The 11748-nt window shown below is 37.3% G+C and overlaps 1 pseudogene; it reads right to left on the reverse strand.

Moving 5' to 3' along the window:
* Positions 1-4122: 4122 nt before the first annotated feature.
* Positions 4123-9522, reverse strand: LOC138189378 (angiopoietin-2-like; annotated as a pseudogene).
* Between the last annotated feature and the right edge of the window lie 2226 nt (positions 9523-11748).

An 11748-nucleotide genomic window follows, 5' to 3' on the forward strand; every position in this document is an offset into this window, starting at 1 on the left:
TGTTGGATCGTGTTACTACGTTGGGCGTATTACGAAGGCGCAGAGTGTCCCACTTTACGTATTACGAAGGCGCAGAGTACCACACTGGGTGCACGACCACAACGTGGTATTAATGATCCTCTGAGGTCCGTGAACTTGCATCGTTATTATCACCGTCGTTGTCATCATCGTAGACGTCTAACTCAGCAGGAACGCTGCTGTCTGGCATCTTCCTCAGTCTGTCATGTCTGCCCTTATATGATCTTTTGCCGTCTAAGGTTTCTAAGGTGTACCTATCTCCTTCCAAAATCTCTGCTGTCCTGAACGGACCTCTGAATTTCGGATCTAGCTTCGTTTGGTTCCTTTCCTCGTTTTTACGTAATACAAAATCACCAAGGTTAAACCTAACTACTTGAGCCTTATTTTTGTCGAACCTATCCTTATCGTATTTGGCACTTGCTTCTATACATTTTATCGCCTGTCGTTTTACATGGGAGATTTCTACTTCTCTTACTTCGATGTTGTCGGGTACGGACAAGCCGTAGGGTCTCGCTGTTTTACCGATTAACAGTTCCAATGGGCTCGACTTAGTCACGCGGTTGGGGGTACAATTTAAAGCCAGTTGTGTTTCCCCGATCGCGTCTTGCCAGGACCTTCCGGTCGTTTCTATTGTTGTGAAGGTATTTTTTAGCGTACCCATGATACGCTCTACCTGTCCATTGGCCCTGCTAGCACCGGTTGCTATTAAGTGGAGTTTAATATGTTTGTCTCTGCAAAAATCTTGAAATTCTTTGTCCGTTAAACATCTTCCCTGGTCCGCTATTATCCGGCAGGGGCTGCCGAATAAGAATATAGCGGACATGAGTGCTTTAATGGTATTAAGGGAGTCTATCTTACGGGTGTGGTGCAAGTATACGAACTTGGTGAAGGCGTCGACCAACACAATGACATATTCCTTCGCGTCGTTTTTACCGCTTAGTTTGCCCGTGATATCCATGTGAACCGTGTGCCAAGGTATGCTGGTCTTAGGTATGGGTGTAGTTCGGCTTGTATTTTGCCTGAACTAGCCTTAGAAACTCGACAAGCATGACAGTTCTCAACGAATTTGCGAACGTATTTCGCCATTCCTTCGAACCAGTAATACTCGTACAGTTTCTCGAGCGTTTTATCCCATCCTAAGTGCATAATTGACTGGTGTACATGGCTGATCACGGACCACCTAAAGCTTCTTGGGACAATGGGCAAGCAGAGAGTTCTGCCTCTTCTTTGTATTTTACGGTACAGGGTGCCGGATCGTAGTTCGTAGGTGTTCGCGATGTCGTCCGCAAGCTCGTCGTTCCGCAACTTATCAACGATTTCGGTGATTTGGGGGTCGTGACGTTGCTCCACTAAGAGCCAGTCGTCGGAGATTTCGGCCAGATTGATTTCCTTTTCGGCGATTTTGTCGATCGTACGGTGATCCGAGTCTACGTGGTTCCACGAAAAGAAATCGGCGTGAGCCATTTGTTTGCCTTCCCGATACATAATGTCGAAGGTGAAAGTTTGCAGGTAGGCCCACCACCTGTAAACCCTGTCGCTTAAATGTACCTTATTACTGGATGCCTTCAGGGAATTCCAATCAGTGACAACGAGGAATTCTCGACCGTGTAGGTAATGGCGGAAAAGTTTGACGGCGTTTACAACCGCCAACGTCTCCAGTTCATAGGAATGGTATCTAGATTCCGCGGGGCTAGTCTTTTTACTGTAATATTCTACTACTCTATTTTGACCTTCGACCTTATACATCAAAATAGCCCCATATCCTTCAGAACTAGCGTCGGTATGTAGTTCTATCGGGTAGTTGGGGTCGAATATCATTAACACCGGTGCTTCGGTCAGGACGGAAATTACCTTTTGCCTTATTTTTTCATGTTTATCCGTCCAAGCTATGCTTTTGTTACCGGAAGTAAGCGCGTACAAGGGTTTCATTATCTGTGAGAATTTAGGGACGAATTTTCGGAAGTAAGAGGCTAGACCTATGAATTGTCTGAGCTGTGTGACGGTCGTTGGCGCAGGTAAAGAGCTCAGGGCGTGTATTTTACCCGGGTTGGGGCGAACTTCTCCGTCACGGATTACATACCCCAAATAAAGTACCGAGGTCGTTAGAAAAGAACATTTTGAAAAGTTGAAAGAGAATCCGGCTTTTGCGAGGGTATCCAATACGGTGTTCAATCTTTCTAGGGCTTGATCTATCGAGTCGGCAATAATTAGAACGTCATCCAAGTAAACAACAACATATGAATACGCAAGGTCGCCTAAGGCATTGAGAATGGCCCTCTGAAAAACGGAAGGTGCGCTTTTCAATCCGAACGGCATGGTTAGGTACTCGTATTGTCCGTCGAGTGTAACGAACGCCGTATACTCCGTCGAATTAGGATGAATGGGAATCTGATGAAACCCGCTGGCCATGTCTAAGCGAATGAAGTATCTGGCCTTTTGCAATCTCGCGATCTGATCCGCGATGAGGGGTAGGGGATACCGATCCGCGACCGTGTTTTTATTTAACTCTCGAAAATCTACACACAGTATATCTGAGCCGTCCTTTTTCTTCACGAGTATCATGGGGCTCGCGAACGGCGAATTACTGGGCCTTATGATTTTTGCATCGATTAACTCGCTGATTCTCTCTCGCACTGTTCTTCGTTCTTCCTCGCTGAGTCGGTAGGGCCTTCTTTGTACGGTGATGTTGGGATCAATTATTCGAATCTCTAACTGGCCTAGAAAGAATTTCTAAGAATAGAAATCAATCGGCTCTTATCATTACCACATACTTCGGTGTCTACTTTATCAAAATCAGTCTCATTTTCGACGGTTTTATGGCAAGCATTGACTGTCTTCGTTTTGCGGATATCGAGGCCGTTGGGCGTAATGATTACATCGAATCTTACTATCTCGCGACCAATCATAATATCGTACTTTAAATGACTATCGTCAAGGACGTGAAAAGCTATCTCCAATGTAAAATCGTTAATACGTACGACGGACAAAATCTGGGACGTACTTTTAACGCAGGTATTCCCGATTCCTTGCATTACTATTACATCAGTCGTTCTCTTACCGGAAAATTTCGAGGCTACGGATTCTTTAATTAATGAGCACTCGGCTCCGGAATCGAAGTAAAACGGAAACGACTCACCCAGATGACTCAAACTACCAATTGGCGGCTTCATCTCACAGAAGTCGACTCGGGGTTTGTTCTTGAGGCTGGATTTTCTGTCTTGTTGTTGCGGACAAGCTGGTGCGATATGGCCCTCCGCCTTACACTTGAAGCAAACCAGCCCCAAGAACAATCCCCGAGTCGACTTCTGTGGGATGAAGCCGCCAGTTGGTAGTTTGAGTCATCTGGGTGAGTCGTTTCCGTTTCACTTCGATTCCGGAGCCGAGTGCTCATTAATTAGTGTTATTATTGTTATTATTATTATTGTTATTATTGTTATTGTTATTGTTATTGTTATTGTTATTGTTATTGTTATTGTTATCGTTATTGTTATTGTTATCGTTATCGTTATTGTTATTGTTATCGTTATCGTTATCGTTATCGTTATCGTTATCGTTATCGTTATCGTTATCGTTATCGTTATCGTTATCGTTATCGTTATCGTTATCGTTATCGTTATCGTTATCGTTATCGTTATCGTTATCGTTATCGTTATCGTTATCGTTATCGTTATCGTTATCGTTATCGTTATCGTTATCGTTATCGTTATCGTTATCGTTATCGTTATCGTTATCGTTATCGTTATCGTTATCGTTATCGTTATCGTTATCGTTATCGTTATCGTTATCGTTATCGTTATCGTTATCGCTATCGCTATCGCTATCGTTATCGTTATCGTTATCGTTATCGTTATCGTTATCGTTATCGTTATCGTTATCGTTATCGTTATCGTTATCGTTATCGTTATCGTTATCGTTATCGTTATCGTTATCGTTATCGTTATCGTTATCGTTATCGTTATCGTTATCGTTATCGTTATCGTTATCGTTATCGTTATCGTTATCGTTATCGTTATCGTTATCGTTATCGTTATCGTTATCGTTATCGTTATCGTTATCGTTATCGTTATCGTTATCGTTATCGTTATCGTTATCGTTATCGTTATTGTTATAATCGTCTATATCATTGCTGTTGTTGGTCCTTTTGGTTTAATCATCATCGTGGCACGTTTCAAAGTATAATCCCAACCTCTCCAACGGAACCATACGATACCTTTTATTAAATAACAGATAGGAAGAATTGTCTTTTGTCATTAAACGGATAATACGAAACATGAATGGCTGGTTGTACGTGACGACATTATTTTGTAAGCAATCATACCTTGTCGAGCGGTTAAATCCTGAGGATCGTTCAAATAAAGACCGTTTAATCCTCGTCCGCACGATTTCCACCACCATCCGCCTTTTAGCATGGAAGCGCAGTTCAACGATGACCTATCGTTGTCCCTGTGTGAAATGAAATATCGTCTCGAACGAATAGTTGACTCTTATTACGATTAATCTATCCGATATTATCCGTTCTTCAATGCTTTTTGCTCTATGCTTTCACATAACCGAAATTGTCATTTCATGCATTCTAACAAATGAAGAAATAACGTGTTACCTGTTGTACGTGGAAAACGGATTATTGTACGAACCGTACCATGGATCGTTTAATGAGTCACCGGCATTTCCGTCGTAACCGTCAATCTCCAATTTATAATATTCTCCTTCTGAATAGATTTTGAAGTGAGAGTACTGAGCGTACCTAAACGAAAGTACATAGATATATAATTTTTGTATGCGCACGGATATACGGATGTTCCGAAACGTTCTATATCTTAAATGTACAGAGAAAATCGTCTTTGAAATCCTCTCCGATCTATTCTACACAGACATTAAAACGTCCGAACTTCGCATCCAAAATCAGTTGCAATTGTAATTTTGATATTTCTTACCTTTTGTTACCTTCGAAATCTTCGAGTTCCACCCGAAGCATGTAATCTTCGTTGTTAGTTAACATGTATATGTTTTCGTTGCCAAGCCAAAACTCTCGAGCAGGATCACCAAAACCGTTTTTATAATCAGCCCAATCACGATTGAAATTTTCTCTTGGCTCGCCGAAATCGTCTCTTCTTTAAATAACCTAGGAAAAAGTGGAAATTCTTTTTCGAATTATGATATAAAAGAAGTAGGAAGATTAAATATCTTTTACCAACGAACGCGGCTGTTTATTGTACGCACAGTTATTCTTTTTCTGTAACGACCTAAGAGTATAAGCTATCGATTCTACATTGATCCTACATTGATTCTACATTGCGAAATATACTTTTTTGGGAAAAAAAGCCCGTTCTATCACACTAGTTTTATCTCGATGCATGATGCACACGCGTATATACATATTATAGTATTTGGACGAATCTCTGTTTTACCGTCCAACCTCCTTCGGCGATATCCTGCTCGCAATAAACCTTGAGAAACCAATAGGTTGTTCCACGAATTTGAAGATAATAGACACCGCTATCTCTCATGCCAGCATTTAACAAATCAACACATGAATAGTCCTGTAACGTTAAACAATATGTACATGTATTATCGTGTTTGTAAGCATTGATAATATGGAATAACGCTTTCTTTTTCTTGCGTAGATTTTTCACTCTGTTACATATTACGTACATAGATTAGTAGTTTTCTCTCTTTTTACAATATTGTTATACATATTTAATGTTTCAATTATACAATCGTATTGTAAAAACTACTTTTCTCTTTCTTTCCTTTTATTTCTTCTAGAAATATGGTATAGATTTTCAAAATTCCCATAAAGGAAGGATTAATAAAAATTTCACCGACAGCGACTTTTTACGAGCCATATTCGAACGTTTCAAAGTTGATGGTTGTACGTGATGCACATGTGTACATTATAGTGACTTTGTGTGTTATTTACGGTTTGACGAGACGAGTAATTACGAGCAACTTTAAAATGACCGTTTAAACGAAACATTCAGAATGTTAATCGATGTATTACGTAATAAATTTTTCAAATCTGAACATTTCTTTGTGTTATAGCACATACGATATGTACGTGAACGAAGGTGGGCATATGCGTAGGCATGTCGTGTATTCTATAAGTGATTTAACTATACTGTGTATGCACGATAAAATGCATATGTTTAAGATTCCTTCTTTCTCTCTCCAACCCCTTCACCCTTCCCCCTCCCTACACAATCACTCCTTTTCCGTAGTAATTGGGCCTCCCCTTGTCTACACATTCTTCACATAGAAATACAGCAGCGTTGTTGTTACGTTTACTCTCTCATCTTCTTCCGTTTCATCGCGTTCGTTCGCTTATTCGCTTACAGGGTCTTACAAGGTAACTAAACTATAGAAAAGAGAGAGGAAGAAAGAAAAAAGTATGTTTGCATAAAAGTCATGCGGTATATCGATTATTCCACTTTGGTCGGTTAAAAACCAAAGAAGAAATGAGAAAAATATAAAATACTATATAAAAACTGTTTCTAATTCGTTTGAACGGTGCCGATTACCAGTGACGTTAATTGGTACGGGTTGAGAATGTTTTTGTTGTTTATTACCTTAACATCTTTGTAATTAAGGAATGCATCGGTGGTAAAGGTGGAATTTGCTGTACTTGGTTTGTTTTTGACACTTGGAAATATAACAATGGAAATATAACGATTTTTAGACGATGATCGCTGCGAACTCGGTGATAATGGGGGGCCTATTGAAGGATTGGCTGTCGAGTTGGAGAAATTAGTGGAACCAGCTATATTGCTTGAATTAATGAAATTATTGATCGATACGGCGTTCGACGAGGTCGAGGAAGACATGGACATCGACACAGACGAAACAATGGTAGTCGGATTGACCGGTAAAACGGTTGTTTCAACTGCAATGTCATCAGAGAGTTCAACGTATCTGTGAATCGAAAGAAATTCGTTCTACATGAAACATAATAATTAATTACATAGCAATGTAATAATGGTGTTTCGTTAGTTGAACGTAGTATATTGTCGCTACACTTTCTACATATTTATTTATTTATTTATTTACTAATATTCTTTTACATCGTTCTTTCACGCATCATATACCTATGTATAATAATATATTGGAATATTTACTAACAACAGATGCAATCAATTCGAAATACGATTCTTTCACATTACACGAAACGAAAGATTTCTTTTCATCGAACGGAACAAAGCAAACAGATAAAGATAGAAATACGTATGTACATTGTCTGTTATTATTAGAGAGAAAAGATTATTTCTCGAAAAATGGAATGGAACTGACAACGTCGTAAATGCCTTTGGTTTCTATATTATTTCGTAACATGGTGTATGATAATAAAAGCAAGCGAATAAAGTATCAAAGAAGGAAAACTAACCTATTGGAGTCGTATTCAACAAGGCGATCGATCGTGGGATCTAGCAGCAATTCCGCAGGTATTGGACGCTGAGCAAGGCTAGCTACATCGTCCTCCTGCTTTCGAAGTCTATTCTCCACTCCTTCTAAATTTTCGATAATCTTATTCGTTTTCGATCTTAAATCCGCATGAATTTCACTGATCGCTCTTTCTTGTCTTTGCGTTTGTGTAAGTAATTCATCGGATTTTGGCAAGAGATCGTCCACGGAACTTTTCGTGCCAACCTGTCGAAAAAAGTATAATACCTATCTATATGGAATGCCGTCAAGTGGACATGTAAAATTGTGCATGCGGTCATACAACGTGATTAACACGGCAGGTAAACAGTGAAATTAACAATTTAGCCACATCTTCTCAGCTTACCACGACGTTCCAGACTTCATCCATTTTCTCCGATACAGTCAACAATTGGATATATTTGTTCGACGAGTCGATCGATTTTACTCTGCCTTGGTGGTGGCGGCTCGGTAGTTGTCGTTGTTGTTGTTGTAACGTTGAACGCCGGTCGACCGTTCGTACTTCCTCTCACTAATATCGCATCGTGCACGTCACTCATCATGTTGTAAATAGTTCCCAAACGATCGGAAACCAAGTTTACGTGAAACTGTAACTTTCTGTCCATATTGTTTGTCGCTTGCCTTAAATTTTCTATCCCGATCGTAATGTGATTTATTACTTCATTACTCATCGCTTTAGTGATTTCGATTACGCTCATACATTGACTGGCTTTTTTTCGCTGGCTTCGGCATTTATGTCGTCATTTTGTAACAAGTTATTATCCAATTGATGTTTCAAATCGATCAATTTATTATCTATATCCGATACCTTTTGATCAAGTGACAATAATTTTTCACCAAGAGTGAAATCGGATGATGATGTATTTTCTCGCTTCTGATGGATTGCTTGTAATTTCGGACCTGTTTTGCCAAATAAATACCAATTTATACGATAAACTTGAACAGCGAATGGCAACCGTAGAAAGAAAAGAAGAAGAAGCATCAGTAAAAAGATAAAAGTATGGAAAAGAGACAAAGAGAACGAAAAAAGGGGAAGGGGGAAATACAGGGAAAGCAGGCTTCTATACGTGTGTACATATGTAGGTATATACCTATACAATAGGTATATATAGGTAGGTACCTATAAACTACACGTAAATACAATTGTTAAGTAAACGATATAGATAAAAGAAAACCGGCTGTAAATGTAATACAATTCAAACGACAATTTGTAGTTGCGATCCATGTTTGTTCTAACCGAGTCGATCAGTCCAATATTTTTTTTTTTTTTTTTTTCTTTTCTTCTTCTATAGATACGTCTGTTAACGAATTTCTGTTTTTACGTATTAGCATTTTATGTACATACATACATACGTACCGCTTCTGATTTCACTGTCGTTTTTATCATCGCTCCTTTTTGTCGAGTATGCAGATTCAGTTGAAGAAAATTCAATTTGATGAGAATTGAAAAGTTTTAGATCTAATGTTCGTAGCTTTGTAATAACTGCATCGGTTTTATCGATATTATCATTCACGCGTGAATCCAAAGCTTCCACTGTTCTCATCAAGTGTTCCACCGCTTTGTCCAAATTTTCAATGTGCTTTAATTTTGATTCCAAAGTCGAAACTATAACCTCGAAAACGTTAAAGAGGTATTGCTCTCTGAAAAAAAAGTACCGAAAAGTATTACGATCAAAGAATGAAATTCGTTTTAATTTCAATTAAGAAATTTTCATTTCACTGGAGTAATGCAAAAGTAAGAATGTTCATCCATTGATTCGTTACATCTTAACTATCTCAACAATTAATAGAAATTTCAAAATATGAACAAATTATCAAATTTGATTAATATTAGTTATTATAAAAAGCTACAAAATTAATTCATCTTCTTTAAATAAATTAAACGATATTGATAATCGATACATCATTGCTATAAATGAGGAAAATGTTGCTCTATCTTATATAAAATAGTATCGGATCTAAGATAAAGCTGAATCTGAAACAACTTGCACAGATGTATCCTTTCTCTCGTTACGATGTAAACTGTAATTTTACGCAATCCATAGGTAGGTCAACAGTCGTACTCTCCATGGTTATTACGGTCCTTTCGAATCTTACAAATCTGTAAACATTATAGTGTAATGCCTAAATTTGTAGAATTTGTATGTAATTGTATGTAATGTAAAATATAACGGCATTGTTGTCATTACTTTTACCACATGTACACGACTACTGAACGATAATCAACATACTTAAATAATTAACATACATATACATTATTAAGAATTACAACATATTTTCGTAAATTTTATCATTTATTCTCTTTTCGTAACGCACACGCGATATTCGTATTCGTATTCGTATTCGTGTGTGTATTCTCTGGTTTACTCTGGCTTTATTCGTCGAATAAAAATGTAATTTATAATAATAATTATATATAAATATAGTATGTAACATGCAATGATTATAGAATGTAGAATTATAGTAAAATATATACAGAAAGAAAATGACTCGCAAATATTTGCTCACTCGCTTTTACTAAATATACAGATACGGTAAATATACCTTGTAAGGAGAGTAGGAAAATATCCTAATTATTAATTATTCGAACGAGGAGATCTACGTTTACCAGTTTCAATGATTTTCAAATATATTATTGTCAGGATCATGATTTTGAACAACTTTTTCCTACGTATGTTTGGGGCCCTGCTCGGCTGTAGCTTTCGAGATATGTACATATTCGTAAAAATACCTTTGCTACCTTTTATCTTGGTATCGGTTAGGTTGCTGGCAGCTTTGTGTACCGGGCAAGATGATATTACCTATACGTATGTATGCGAGTTTATGGCTCTCGCATAGATAAAGCCAAACTTGTACTGTTTCGCGTTGCAGGATCGCTGGATAGATGATTCCTCCACAGTGAAAGTGAACAACGAAAAACGGAGAGTATTTACACCAGTTCACTGGTGGATGAATACTCCGGATGAACGCTAACATATTCTTGGCGACTGAAATAGTGAATTGTTTAAATAATATATTAGAATCTGTTACTTTTTCGCTAATATTCTAAATCTTCTAAATATTTTCATGTAAATTGCAGTTTACGTTGACGTTGTACACCTGTGCTTAAAATACGGATAAATCGAAATTTTGTTCCTTTTTTTCTTCAAATTGATGAACATCTACAATTATTATTAAAATTACACATTGCACATAAGAGCAATCGGCCGAGACCCTGTAGCCTTGTAATTGAAACGCCCGCTCGTTGCAAGTTTGATAGTCCTACGTGCTATAATGAGATTATTCCTACGTAAAAATGAATTAAAAAAATTAATGACAAGTGATTAATAAGAATTATTAGTAAGGAATACTTTTTAAATCCTATTTAATTGATTTGATATGATGAGACGAAACCTTTCATGATCATAAGAATATATAATAGAATGAATAATAGAATATATAATAGAATATATAATAGAAAAGTTTGTGAAGTTAACTTATGTTTACTTTACCCTTTCCGATAATAAAAATACTTTATGATACTTATCAGCTTCTTTCGGGCAAAGTTATTTTATTTTTACAATATAAAAAGTTGAGTTATCTCTTTTAATTCTTTAGAATTACGATATTACAATCATTAATGCCAGATTCATCGAGGAGCGATAAAACAAAGTATCCTCAAAGGTCACATCCATCAAACCCAGTTGTTAGATAAACTTTATGTAAAATTTTTAATCGAGAGATCTTTACAAACACGACGATACTGCTGCTGCAGTGCGACATGCTCGACGTATCGTCGACTGATTGTTTGAAAAATGGTTCACAATTCGATCAACTGTATAGGCAGCTGAGGTTAGTATTGCTTAAATGCGATCGATGATCGACTATGTCTACTGTCGTAGTTACGATTGGCTGAATGAGAAACAAATATTTATACAAGTATGTATTTGGTGCTGACGAGATTTACTTCTGACTGATTTCTTCACATATACTTGAACGATTCTAACTGAAGAATGAAATTTAAAACGTAATTTTATTCTATTAATTTCTACTTCGTTCCAGCTATTGCCGATTCATCTACAAGTATAGTATGTACGTATGATTATACAAATTATAATAATAAACAGGTCTCGTGTTCCTAAGCCAAAAAAAATCGTTCTCTTTACTTTCCTTCTAATTATCAAATTGTCAGATTAATATCTTATACTTTATCTATATGTAAATGAAGTTGTCTATTACAAAATTCTATCATCTCAAACGTATCGCGTAATTTTAATCGCTGATATTTCTGTTGTTTCAATTATTATGCCGACATCG

The sequence above is a fragment of the Bombus flavifrons genome, unplaced genomic scaffold (assembly GCF_040668555.2).
Source record: "Bombus flavifrons isolate JBK064 unplaced genomic scaffold, iyBomFlav1_principal scaffold0031, whole genome shotgun sequence".
NCBI classification, from domain to species: Eukaryota; Metazoa; Arthropoda; class Insecta; order Hymenoptera; family Apidae; genus Bombus; species Bombus flavifrons.